The sequence below is a fragment of the Apis cerana genome, linkage group LG1, assembly GCF_029169275.1.
Source record: "Apis cerana isolate GH-2021 linkage group LG1, AcerK_1.0, whole genome shotgun sequence".
Taxonomy (NCBI): domain Eukaryota; kingdom Metazoa; phylum Arthropoda; class Insecta; order Hymenoptera; family Apidae; genus Apis; species Apis cerana.
In genome coordinates this window covers 26,324,878-26,340,169 of record NC_083852.1, presented here as the reverse complement: position 1 = coordinate 26,340,169, position 15,292 = coordinate 26,324,878, and positions in this window count along the sequence as shown.

The window sequence follows — 15,292 nt, the reverse complement described above, 5'->3', positions numbered from 1 at the left end:
CGGGAACAAAACAAGATTAAGTGGAATCTCGAAATGTAACGGATATGGTAGCAAACACATGCATTCTATGTGTACCAAACATCATACATCTGAAAAACGAGAGCTTTATTCAAAAAAATATCGCATTCGAGATTTTCTACATTAAATTTAGATTTATGATACAAACAGAACATAAATTATGCATCGACCAATTCAACTTGATCAGACATAAATTGGAAAAGATGAGTTGGACCGACGTGTCGATCGACCAAAAAAATGTCTAATTCTCCTATGTTCAGTGGCAATAATTCCCAACGAGACAAATAATCTTTCCCTTTTATTTCTTTCTCGCAGAGAAATATTGGGGAGTCTTGAAGTTTATATTTTTATAAACTTTTTATTAATCAACCGACAAGAAGAATACGACTGTCAATTTTTCTCTTGTGTCTTCACGACGCAGTACACGACCACATCGATGTATCTGACAAGAAAGCTGTAAAATCAAAGCGGGTTTATTCGAAAGAAATGCACACATCTACGAAACGTGAATTTTGCAAAGAATTCTATATCTCGCGGATTCGATCGTTTCGAGCTCTTTTTCCAGATTAACAAAGATTTTGCGAGTTAAAGTAAGGATAGAGAAGAAAGATTGCAACCACGAAGCTACATAAAACGGCAAATTAAATAACGATGTTAAACGATGGAATTGTTTTTATATTAAATTTATAAATTTTAATGCCAAGATAAAAGATTCCATTATTAAATTAATTTTCAGTCAATATTTATAAATAACGAGTTGATTGACAGAACAAATTTTACATTTTTCATTACGTTTCTTGTTTCTTTCATTTTTCTTTTTCCTTTTTTTAAATTCTTTTTTTTTTTGGATCTGAAGTAGAATAGAACTGATTGAAAAATATTAAGTTATTAATTGCGTTCGTTTCTTCGAAAGCTACAAATTGCTTGCTTTATTCCCTTGAGATTATGTTCTGTTCCAGTTTGACGAATTACTTCGTTTTAAATCGCTTTCCGGTTTAATCTTCGAATTTGAAAATGCTTTTTCAACTCTTTGCTGCTTTCGTCTTTTTTTCTTACTCGTTAAATATACAACTCAAAACGTTAAAAATAGAACTTATAAAATGACAAACCCGTGGAAAACTTTTTTCCGTAATGTAATTTTAATCTTCCCCTTAGAATTAGGAATAACAGTCTCAATTATTGAAAACAGCTCGTGTAATTGGCAAGAATGCCTGAACAAAGATTCTTCAATTAAGATAACTTTAATTTCGTTCGAGATACACGACAAACAGGATTCTGATGGATTCGATCGGGGAACATCACGTAGGAAATTCTTCATTGTTTGACCCAAATACGATTAAGAGAATTTTCTGTTAAACTGTTCTTATCCGATCCCTCATGAATGTTTCATTGGGACCGTTTACCCGTTTTGTCCAAGAGTATCGAACTCTTCTTTCCATTCCAAAAAGAAAAAAAAAAAGAAAAAAAGAAACGCATTCTCTCTCAATTGTCGTTTGAATAATTTTCATAGGAACGAAGATTATCCCAAGATTGGAAAGGAATTCTTATCTGATTTCGAAAATATAAAGACACAACTCTCAACTTTTACTTATTCCTTTTGAATAATCATATCGTCGTGACGATATGATTTTGTATCCCTGATATAAAATGTAATTAGCCATGCTCTTTAAAATTATAACTGTACGAGGATTCAATTTTGGATGCCCTACATCAAACTCGCAATTAATGATTAAATTTTCTGGCTACTTAGTCGCGTGAATTTAGAGAAATTATGATAAGAGATTTCTTTTGATTAATTAGAGAACGGGCACGCTTTTATTATACAGCAAATGGGATTAACTTCGGGGATCAGTTTCGATTAAGATTCATTACGCTTTTTTTGTCAAAAGATAATTTTTTTTTACTATGAGATAATTTTGATATTTTGAAGAGCGATAATTCCACTTGATCGCACGACCTTTTTCGTTTTTTTTAAAATAATCCTTCTAAAATGATTTAACACGAAAGGAAAATAATATAATATTACGAAAGTTAAGATGTTAACCGTGCATACTTCGATTTAAATAGAGATATCTTACATTAGGTTTATTTCTATTAAACCACCCTGTATATCGCAGAGATAAATTCCAAATATTGCGCACAAGTTAAATCTCGACATCGATAGATTGTAATGAGGCGTCATATTTAAGTTTTAATCGTTGATACTTTTCAGCTAAGTCATCGTTCAAAATGAAAAAAGTAGTTTAATCTGTATTAGTTTTAGCTAATATCCATGGATCTCCTTCACTGCAAAAATTGATTTTTCCAATAATATTTATTGATATTTATGAATTAAATGAATTATAAATATCTTCTTCTGAACTCTATAATTTCTAAATAAAAGAAATCGAAAAAAGATTTTCTGATAAAAAAAAATATACTTAAAGTATTGTACATACATTGCAATGAAATTTTTCAATTAAATTTTTTATAAATCCCACTCTTTATTCCCACGGCGGCTGTTTCGTATGCAACACGTGGAATCGTATTTTGCAAAAAAATTTATCGAGTACGCGTGAACACAACGTTTTAACTCCGCGCAAATATTTTTCCGCGCATTACATATGTACGCCATCTATATATATAAAATACATCCGTAATACGTACATAATTCCGCGAGAATATAATAGAGGGCGAGAGGAGTCAGATGTGCTCCTATATACTTTTAACGTATAAAAATTCTTGTAAGGATTCCTTTCGTCATAAATATCTCGCCGACATTTGTTTCAAGTATCTTTTAACATCTCGAACGTTACTAAATATTCACGCTATACACTAGTTATATACACCGAATATTCATTTATGGGACATTTGGTTTCAAACGTAGAGTAAAATCGCCAGTTACCAACTCGGTAACTGCTTTTTGTCGAAAATCGATTCGACTCTACTATTGTCGCGTGATACACGTGCGAGGCGCGTGAACGTTCTACACTTCTATTCATAAGTGATGGAACATCTACCGAGCGACACCGCGTGACAAACCGACTCGGATTGTTAAGAAGAAAGAATTAAAGATTTGCAAAAAATCTTCGTACCCGTAGAAACGAGATAAGCTAATTTCAAACACGATTATAAATAATTCTCGAGTGTCCTAGAATTTATGGAGGAAAGTGTAGCAGGTGATCCCTCTGGACGCTGATGTATGAAAACGCTGATGCGAGCCACTCTTTTGATCCGTACGCATCAAGGTAGAAGATGGAGATAAGAGCAGCGCTTTCTCGAAGAAAGTGCCTTTCCTAGGTAGAAGATAAATATCACGATCCCTGAAAATAACGAATCAATACGTCTAGCCGGTCATCGGTCTTTGTTTCTTCAGATATTTTCCAAGGTGGCCGACCTATCGTTCATTATTCTCTATTTATACGTGTCCTTGCTCCTATCATTTCTCACTCGAAGGTATTATTAATCGATGGTATTTGGCTTATTTCTCTTTCTTCTCTCTCCCTTCGTCTCGCGTGTAAATAAATCAATCGAACGAAGGATGGATCTCGATAAAGATTGATAAAAATCTCTTTGAATTTTTGTTCGATGTAATTGCTTAAATTTCGAACAGCTGATTATTCTTTCGGTTAATCGGTAAAGGTGAATACTTCAATTTTATCTATAAGCTGCTTTAACGTTAGTTCCAGAATAGATACGAGAAGGAAGCATGCTAGTTAGGCGGAATCCTTTTCCTCCTACAACTTGAATGCTGCTAATAATAACGGGTAAAGTTTCAAATTCGATATAAAACTTTTATGGATTATCCTTACCGTTAATTTTGTTTCGATTTTCTAATTAAAAGTTTCGCGTTACATCCCCATGGATATCGTAATTATGACGATCATAACAATTAAGTGGTCCGTGCGGGTTCATATCGCCAAAATTCCTTTATTATTAATTTTTATCTTTCGTTTGAAACGTGGTGCGAGCAGTGAACGTTCAACTTTATGCATCAGAAATCAATACGGAGAAACTAATTGAATCGAAATTCTATGAAACTCTGCCAATTTCCATCTCGAACGTGTTATCAAATTTTTTATATCTTTCCCCAATTTTTTTCGTATTGGAATATTCAATCATTAAAATTAAAAGGATCAACTTACGTAAAATCACGCTTAACTTAAATCGTGTGCTCGTCGTTCCTTATCGAAGCGACTTCGAATCTTTTATCGCGATGAGACATTTCCAAGCTGTTCCGCTGCTCTTTCCTTGAATTTTACCAAGGCTACAGCCTATCTCACCTCTACGCCATTATTTCCCTCGTTGATCTTCGACGTTTCGCTAACTTTAGAGTCTCTGATAATGCCTTAATAACCGCGGGCGATTCCGAGAGACGAGAGAGAAGGAGAATCTTAGAGTTTATCCCTTCGAGACGCATGGGCAAACAGGACCATTTCGAGTAATCTAGAGAATTAATCCAGATTCCCATTCCCAGAGAGGAAACGTTCCTCTATTTCGTCTATAACTACAGATAGACTCGATAGATTCGATTTTACCATTTTTACATCGTGTTAATTATTTACAAACGGACTACACGTGTACAGTAAAAATCTCTTCCGCCTACAAGTTTGCAAGAAAGTTTAATTCGAATCCGCTCGGGCGATCTTTCAACCCTCGAAACTTTCAGATACGTCGCGCCCCCTTTCTTCTTCTCCTGGCCTATCTTCTATCTTACTTTACGAACCTTCGTCATACCCTGCCACTTTCATTCTCGATTCTCGCCAGAATTCGACTTACTTTGGCGAGCAATTAATTAACACGATGTCAAACGTGAATTATATTACACCACGTTCCTTTCCAATTTTCCTAATTTTCATAATTACGAATGCAAACGATAAATAAATTTTACAAAAAGAAGTATATAATCGGTCCACTAAAAGCTCGAACTGCGCGAGGCGAAACGCGATAAAAAGTGAAAGAGAAAACGGTGAAAAAACTCTCGCGCGGGCTTCGTTCGTTCGTTCGTTCTCTTCGTCTCCCGGTAAACAACGGCCGACACTCGTTACACGTCGTTTAACGGTCAATTATCCCCGTGGATATAACGCATTTTTTCGCGGAGGGGGATAATAATTAAAAGGGGGTAATGGTAATGGTAAAGGGAAAGTGAGAGAGAAAGAAAGGGAGAGAGAGAGGGGGGGGAGACTCAAAAGAAGAGAGCAGAGAGAATCGAAGGTGTCGAGTGGCCGAAGAACCGAGACGAGGCCACCACGCTCGGTAGACGTCCCCAGTGCGCAAGGGCGTTGGCGCTGACGACCAACGGTACTGGAAGTGTCGAGGGTGTGGGATCGTGGGGAAGCTTTGGAGCTTCATGGCGGGATCGAGAAAGTGGGGATGGTTTGAGGAGAGCGTGGGGTGGGAAGAAGCAGAGACGAACCGTGCTCTCCCAGTCGTTCAGTCCGCGCCCCGACACGCAATCACGCGCCACACTTCTCGTCGTCGTCGTCGTCGTCGTCGTCGTCGTCTTCGTCTTCGTCTTCGTCTTCGTCTTCGCCTTCGTCTTCGTCGTTCGCGATTCCAATTCTTTCCGTTTCCTTTTCTCCCTCCATTCTAGCTCGCGAATCCCTTCGAGTGGCTGCCACGCGCGTCTTCTACTCTGGAAAATTTCCCCGAAATTGTCTATTCTTCTTCTTCTTCTTCTTCTTCTCTCTTCTGCCTTCCCTCTCCTCCCTCCCCTCCCTCTCAACGTGACGCGACTACACGCGGTCCTCCTTGGTGAGTATCTTCTTCTCTACTTTCTCTTCGTTCTTTTTTTTTTCTTTGTTCTCTTTTTCTTCCCCCGTTCGTGCCACGATTAAAACGTTCCGCGAATAGTTACGATACGCCGGCTCAGCTTCCACTGAATAAATTTCCACGGATACGATCCTGTGTGCGTAAGCTTGGAAACAGAAAGCGAAATCTTTTCGCCTTCCTTTCTCTTTTTTTATTTATTTCGCCAAAGCCGCGTCTCGGTATTCGCGCGATCGTAAAAGGTGTTTATTATCGCCGAGGAAAGGTTTCGAGATTCGTCGATAAATATAATGGGCGGAATGCTCGTGAAATGAAATCTAATTTTCATCGTATCCTCGGTTTCTGGATCGCCGATGCGACCGCATTCTCTATACCGTCGTTCTCCATTTGGTTAATGAAACCACCTTTGCGATAGGTCTTCCCCTTTTGTCCCCCTCCCCGAAAAACGTCGCAGAAGTGGCCGTGTTTCGTTCCTCCCCCTGTAATTCCGCGTACCAAACTTTTCAAGGCTTTTCCCTCGTGTCGAACCACCTTCGTGGAATTAAAATCGTTTCGTCGATAATGCGATTTTTTTTTACCTGGATCAGTTCTCTGCTGTAAACCGGGCTGGAGGAGAGAAAGAGAAGGAGAGCGATACGCTGGCGCTTTTCATTAAAGTAAGCTTGGCTCGTCGGTTTCCGTAGGAAATAGGTGAAATCATAAGTGACAATGAAAGCGGTTTGCTTTGAATTTTCATTAAACGTTGAATATTTACCCGCGTATATCGAATATATTGTTCGGTATCGTGCATCAAAGCCAAGATATATATATATATATATATATTAAACGAGTACGTTATTCATCATATTCTTTCGCGGAGTTTTTCGTTCGAACGTTGATGACGCTCGATATTTCCCCTTTGATTCGATCGTTCTAATATTTTTTTATTAATAAAAGAGGCGGAAAAGTCGATCCCGATATCCGACTATTCGTTGGAATATCATAAATTAAATCGTTTAAAAGAATTTTCGAATTTGTTTTACGTTCGAGAATTTAAAGGGGAATTTTTTTAATTGCCCTCCCCCTCCCGTCTCGAAAAATAAAGTATCATCGTCATCATCATCGTCGAAGAAACGAAGCGTTACGGCGGTCGAGAGGAGTGGAGGAGTTGAACAAGCAAGTTTCCGGTCCCTATAATTCAGTTGCCAACGTTTTAACCACTTCACTTCGTGTATATATAAATCAATCTTCCTTACAGGGGAGGGGACGCACGCGTCTCTTAGACGCTTTGCAAATTGTGCAAGGTATACACAATACGAAGTTGGAACGGTGTGCAAACTTGAATAGCAGGGCTGGTAATAGAAATAATTTATGAATCGTGTGTCGGTAATAAAAGTGAAAGGGGAGGAGGTTACGATTAAAAGATAATCAAAAGTAAACACGTTCTGTAAAGAAAAGAAAGGAAAAGAAAAGAAAAGAAGAAAGACAAAAACTTCGTCGTTCTCTCACCGTGAGTGAAAAAGTTTCGAAAGTGTCAACAATGTGAATATTGTACTACTGCTGCGACTTGCTCACGGAATGATACTTTTGTGCAAATCCCAACTTTCTTCCTCGATATTACTAAGATCGATACAACCAACTCGCAGCTTCGGAAAGAAGTTCGATCGATCCAAGTTAATAATTACTTCGTTCATTTGCGTATTATAGAGGGATACGCGGGAGTTGTTAATTTCCGTAATGCGTGGGATAGTCGGCCAATTTTCATTTTCGAAATGTCAATCGATAAATAAAGTACGGACCACATCGTATATCGTTTAATTTAATTCAATTATATAAATTGTATTTTTTTATCGAACGCTTTCTCTCTTTTTTCTTATAAAAAAAAAAAAAAAGAAAGGAAAATTTAAAACGGTAATCGAATCGAATAGTCTGCCAATCGAAGCGGGAAATCGATTTAAGCATCGTTACCGCTTATGATATCGTATCAACCCGCTATTTTATAACATATAACCGGCGAAATACATTTAATACATCTTTTAGTGTTCCACGCTCGACAATATTGCGTGATAAAGTTCCACGAAACCACTACAAATCCACTCGATATCATATTTCGACCACCGGGTCAATCCTTCACCCTGTTGCTTCCTTTATCCAAAAATCTTCGAATGAAAAAAAATTTGCTCGAGTTCCAACTCTCTACATATATATATATATATACACATACATATATACATATATACACACACATCCTTATCGTGGTTGATCGCAGCGAAGATAGTCGAAAGTTTTTCCGTGGTGGATCGTGTGTGGAGATAAGGATGAACGCCATTAAGCAGAAAAACGGTTTCCGATATCGATGAAGGGAGGAGGCGAAACGTGAGGAAAACGTAGAGGGGGTTAAAATATCATAGAGACGGTGGTGGCACAATGTGAATCTCAATTAACCGCACTTTTGACTCTCTCACTAGGCTTTTCAACGTGCTCGTGAAAGGGATCGTAATTAAAGTCTTTTGGCGTCGCGTTACACGATCGTCTTAATTTTATCACTCGACGAGACGCGTCTGCGTGAACTTCCCCCGGCAATTTTGTGTTTAACACCGGATTCCACGTCCAGGTAGAAATTTCTCAAACGTCTTGGGATCACCTACGGCCCTACACCTTCGGCCGTGTTAATTATCCTCGGCTTGTCGTAAGTTTAAATTAATTTTTGCAAATTCCCTTTTTTCTCTCGCCATGCTTTTGGGAAAGATGGACAAATCTGGAATGGAGCGTGCATAAATCTAATCGATAATGAAAAAAATATTTCACGCTTTTCTGTTCGAGCTTTTTCATTTCATTGTCTCGCCTTTGAAACTGATGCTCGTGTTGTTAATTAGCATAGGATAATGCCGCGTCGGTGTTCATTCGAACAACAAGAATAATTAGTAATGGCGTTGCGCGCTCTTCGATAATGGGATAAAGCAAGAGTAAGAACAAAAAAAAAAAAAGAGAGAAAATGAATGAAAAGGAGAAAAAGAACTCAAGAATGCGCGTAGACGCCATTAATTACGGTATGAATACCGATGAAAAATTGAATCAAAGCTCTGTGAGACATAAAAAAAGAAAAGAAGAAAAGAAGAAAAGAAATATAAAAGATTTTTGCCATGCATCTTTATTTCTTTCTTAAATAATACAGTATCGATAATGATATTAAGAAGAGAGAAAAATCGTTATATCGTTTCATTCTCGATTTTTTATCCCGGGACATAGAGTTTATTACGAGGTTAAGATTTAATACGTGAATTTTCAAGCTCGTTAACCACGTTATTAAAATACCTGTCATGATTATAGATGCGTCATCAAGTAGGTTGGCCAGAAGTAATTAACAAATTATTAGTTAATTAATTAACACTGACGGAAGATATATTTACGTAGAGCGCATACATATGCATAATCACGCTTTACAAATTTTACCGATCAATCATAACGGATATGTGTGAAACCGTTCTTTGCACGATTTTTCCAACTTCGATCGATTCTCGATAACGAGATGTTTAACGAGAAGAAAGAACTTTTTCGCGCGCTTATCTACTTATCCGCGACTCTTAATCAAATTTCTAAATTACCTTTCTCGTTTAACAAAATTACATCTCGTTCCATTACGAGTCCTCTTGGCGAATTTCCGCACCGCCAACCAACGGAAAACGCACAAGTCTCGTACAAAGTTCACTCTTTGAGAAAGGTGAAACGTTGGACGTCGTTCGAGCTCCCTCGAAACGCCACAGTTTCGAAGAAGAAAGGTGTAAAATAATTCGTCCCCTTTTAACGATTCTCATCCTTCCAACCGACAGAACGATGTGCACGGAACGTACATTATTTTCCAATCCCGTTCGCCTTTTCGATATTGCTTTCCTCCGATCAACCCGCTAAGTTTCCATTCGAACATCCCCCTACGCTCTCTTCCCTCCCCCCGAATCCACGAAACTTGATTCATCTAAGTTGGACGTCGGAGAACTCTTCATTCCTCGGTGAATCAATGCGGGAAGAAAATTTCTACGGATCTCTCGATTCTTATTCCCTTCCGCGAAGAGCCTGGCGAGAGAATCTGGGAATCGCAGTTCGTAGCAGCTGTTTCCATCAAAGGATTCGACAGGTCGGATTAACATGGTGGCTCGTGAATCGGCCGAGGATCGAGAATTTCACCTTCGTGTCAAACTCGTTTAGGAATTTTGAAATGGAAATTATGAAATGTCCATTGGCGAATAAATTATTGAAAAAGTTGGGGACGTTAGTTAGATTTCATGACGGTATAATTGCTCCTTAAAAGTTGGCCAATTCTTCTTTGTTATTCGACGTCTACGAATATTGGGATGGGAGAGAATTCGAATTTATTATTATAAGATTGTAGAATAACAAGTATTCGTCGAATGTATTTATTATTATTTAAATCGAAATTAAATTAACAAGAATTTTTATACGAATAATAAATGATTAAAAATATAAAGAAGTTTGGATTAGGTTGTTTTGGATAAGGTTCGTTTCAATTATTTTATGCCGTTGAAATTCCATCTGTTTTAATTATAAGATTATAGAATAACAAGTATTCGTCGAATGTATTTATTATTATTTAAATCGAAATTAAATTAATAAGAATTTTTATACGGATAATAAAAATATAGAGAGGTTTGGATTAGATTGTTTTGGATAAGATTCGTTTCAATTGTTTTATGAAATTCCATCTGTTTTAATTAATCGTTCATTTCCATTCGAATTCGTTTGCTCGTTTACACGAACAAGGAGCGTTTCAAGAATTTTATCGTACGATTTTCGATGTAAAACGAGCCGGTTGTTGGAGAAAATTTGACGCCACTGCTAACTTGAGCACGCGGATCGATATTGAGGAAAGAGAATCGGAATGGGGACAAGATCTTTCTCTCTCTCTTTCTTTCTCTCTACGAGTGGGAAAACTTAATTTTTAATCTCAGAATCGAAAAGATGAAAATATTTCCTCGAAGATCGGAGAAATTTTTGAAAAATTTAAAATCGAACATCGTCGATGATTCTTCGTCCATCGTGCAGTCTCTTTTCTCTTCCTTTCGCTACTTTTCCATTATTCTTTATTTAAAAGTGAGCTTAAACCCACAGCTTGCTGAAAATCATTCAGTTTCGCTTAAAAATATATTAAAAACCCCTTTAATCGCTTTGAACTCAATATTATAATATTTCCATATCATACGTATCTTTGTAGAATTTTTTAATAAAGAACATCTTTCTTTTCTTTCTCTTTCCTTATATTCTTTTACGATTCGCAATAATAAATTTATTATTGAAACTTAATCAAAGAAATTTGATAAAAGAAAGTTATATCACAATTTAATGCAGAGCTGCCAACGAAATAATATTATTTCGTAATTAATTCGTAATAAATTACGATCTTTCGATACATACAACAAAATATATCACGTTACGCATTTTCTATCTTTCTTCGATCGCCACGTTCATTTCATTTCAACAACATTTCATATTTCACTTTATGTGTATTCCATAAATAGATCGAGGAAAAAGAGAGAGAAAAAGATTGCAGCTGACTACGCTTATTCTCAACTTTCTCTCCATTCCATGGTTCCAAGTCAAAGATGTTTCATTAGATCGAAAATAAAATCGCCTAATCCGCGATTTATAGGAACGTGTTGCGACAACACATCTTTATTCTCTTCTTCTTTCTTTTTTTTTTTTTTCTATCTGGCAGAGCGTGCCATGTAATTACCTTTTGTAAGCCGGCCAGTTCATTAATCTTGCGTTAATGAAACCAGGTTCTATGTACATCAGGTTCGAATATCGAATCGATTCTCGCGATGTGAAGTGGTTTTCATTAACCGGCTCAATTTCGATTAAATATCACGCGCCTATTCGGATATCACCAAGAGTTAAATACGCGTTTTACTTTCTTTTTTTTTTTTTTTTTTTTTGATCGAGGAAAAATTAATAAAAGATGGCTATTTTTTCAATGATCAAAACTAAATGGAAATCTTCGTTGCGCAAGAGATATTACCGGTTTTTCCTTTCTTCCCTTCTTTTTTTCTTTTTCGTATTAGCTTCTTGAAGCCAAGTTTTATCCTCCTTTGTAAAGCAATGCGGCGTGCATCGGTCGGTTTCTCCTTTGTTTATCCGCGAATTATTTCGAATGCGCGTAAACAAAAGAATGAGAACAATCGACAAACACTGCTCTTCTAATTTAAGAAAAAGAAAAAGGAGATATTTGTTATACCATTTGCATTTTGTCTTGCAAATTTACGTGCTTCGAATTTGTCTCTGTGTAAAAAAAATGAAAAAAAAGTAAGATAATGCGTTGATGAAAAGTTGCTCGCCCGAATGCATCGTTCTACTCTCGATGAAATTAATTTTCGTGAGTCACTTTGCTCGTCACTTTTGCAGAAATGTAGGCTAGCATAGAGGGTAACGACTTTGAAATGCGAAACTGGAATGATGAAATTATGAAAAAAAAGGGAAAAAGGGAAGAAAGTCGTGAAAACGCGCGACGCAACGTTTTTTCCTTTTCGCGTGGAGATTTCGAAAGAGCGGACGACGTCTCGAGAATAAAGAGAAGATATAAATGATTTAAATTACGATGTTATCATGGAGAAAATCGATTATCATCGTAAGGACACAACGTTTTAATACAATCCCTTTTTCTTCAAATCTAAAACCATTTGCATAGTAAGCGCGGGATTATTTAGCCGCGGTTTAACTTTGAAAAGTGTGAGCTAAAGCGGCAAACGAGATTGACTTTGAACCGCTATTCGAGATGCCAATTTATGCGGTTTCATCATCACTCGAGATAATTAGCGGTTGATTCGCCAGATCGCCTCTCCTGGATCGCCCGTTCTATCCAACTTTAATTACAAACGTCCTCAGATATTTTATATAATTCAACATTTCAAAACGACAGATACAATTTACCACCCTTCACCCTTGATATGAAAAAAATACACATAGAATCACATCGGAATAAACGATGGGGGAGGAAGAGTCGTATCGATCCCCGATAAATTTGATCGAAATTTGATCCCCGCCACCTGTCCAAGCCAAGATTCGTTCGTGAATTATCGGAGGGGGAGGATGGAGCGGTATTACAAAGGTGCCCTTGAGAGGAAGTAGAATGTCATTACCGACGTCGTTATTATCCCACGGGAGGGGGATGTCGATACCGTCTTACTGCCCACGTACAGGGAAAACCATCTCCCGACGATGTATTTACGAGCTTGTTTTCTAGAAAACAAGCAGGAGGCTTATGCCGATATAAAAGTGTCCGTGGGTCGCCTTGGAGACACGGCTCCGTCGTCCACTTGCTGCTCGGCCTCCCTTTCGAGCCGAGGCCTCGACAACCCCCTCCCCCTGAATATTCTCACAGTCTTTGTCGCGTTGCATAATGCAGAAGGTGGTGGTGGATTTTGGCCGGCTCGCTCCCCCTCTATTTCAATTAATACCCATTGATTCTCGGGGTTACCATTTACCAGGCCGGTATCGGGATTTGCATGAAAATTCACCGAGCCCACGCGACTCCATCCACTGTGTGTAGTTTAATCGGTGGAACACCGGTATTTATATACCCGACTCGTGATATATATATGTATATATATGTGTGTGTGTGTATTCGAGAGAAATTTTCACGTTTGAATTCGAACGAAACGTTTACAATTTCGAGCGCGGATTACGTCGCACGATTTTGATATCGTTTTCGATCTTCGAGGGGATCCTTGAAATGTTCTCGACGAGAAAGTGTTTTTTGCCGATACTTATTCAATGCTTATCGAGCAGTTTGTCGAACGAGAGGGGACGAGAGAACGAAAGAGGAAGAGAGTAATTGGGGAAATGGATGAAAGGGTAGGATGCGAAAATTTCTTTCTATTTTTTTCTTTTTTTTGGGGAGAGGAATAACGTGTATTATTATACGCGTATATTATTAATTGGAGTAATTGGTTTTCTTGGTGGAAGATGCGTTGAATAACGGGGAGGGAAGTATAGGGTTTTATTAAAAAATATATACACGAAATACACGAAGTTATTTCCGGAATATGCTTCATTCTGTACCATTTCATTTATCCGTTTTCATCGCGGACTATTTTAATAATACAGCTTGTCCTAGTTATATATCCATTATGCTATATTCGCATACTACACCGGTTTATTTTGCTCAAGCATATTTATAATTTCTACGTTGTACGCATAACGTTATTACATCTTGATACGTGGACGTTATTTTTAATATACGAACACACGAATATACGAAATATTTTTCTTTCGAGTAAAAAAAAAAATACTATTAATTAATAGAATTGCGGCTTCGGTGCTTCGGTTTCCCCGAAAATTATTAATATTGAGGGAAAAAAATCTACTTTAATTAATTTCCATCCAAACTTATAAAAAAAAAGTCCATCGATTAAATATTCAAGAGGTGGATATTCTTTAATTTGGTCGAATTGAAAATGAGCGGCGATTAATTAACCATGCAGCGCGATTAGGAAATTCGTAAAGCTTGATAGAAACGCGTACGAAATATCGACCCCGTAGCGACATCTTTGTATCGTGCAGCGATACAAATTGCTAACGAACCGTTTATCGTCGTCGAATCTTCCATCTTTTGGCGGGTCGTAAAGATTTGAATTTGAAGAAGAGAAGAATGAGAAGAGGAGCAATAATGGACAAAGGAAAATATGCATAATTGTATTTATTTCCTTCTTTATCCAGCTCTTCTCCGTTATTTCTTCTTTCTTCTCCTCCTTTTTTAAAGTTATTCGAAACATTGAAACATTAATTACTTTCCTGTTCGCGATACCCTGTTTGCAGTAACAATTTCAACAACATCGTTATATAAATCTTGTGCTAGAAGAACTATTAGTCGATCAATTTGCCTGACATTCGCGTCCGTCGATATAAATTTTCGACACAAAAACGTTAAAATTGAAAATTAATTTCGATCGAGCGAAAAAGAATCATCCTTGAATTCATTACAATTACATTTAATCATGTATTCGAGGAACAAATTGCGAATAATAATTGTCCGGGAATCGTAACATCGGATCGCGATAAAATGAAAAAGAAGGGAAGAGACTCGGGGATTCATAGTGCGATCATTATGTAACAGGTGGCTTTCTACGGCCTCTTCTTAAGTACCAATTTACACGTGTGTGAGGGGCGGTGAATGCATTTTATAGGATAATAGAGGAGAAAATACCGCTAAAATTTCCCCTCGAAAATTCTACCTCGTCTGCGATATTTCGATCCGCCTATGTTTTCAATTTACGGTGAAAGCCGAAAGGAAACGATCCAAGCATTCGATTCGTTTGATTTAAACAACAATTTTGAACAACCGCTTCACTTTCGAATCGAGTTTTTCAAATTTTTAAAATTCCCTCCGACTTTATTCACCCAACCGAGCACTTACACCTAACTGTGTGTATGTTTCTTTATATATATATAAATATTCAATTCGAAGGGTTGGCGAAGAAGAGGCTGCGCCAGACACTTACAAGGTTACGAGTTTCTCGAATCCTTCCAGCTTGCGTAG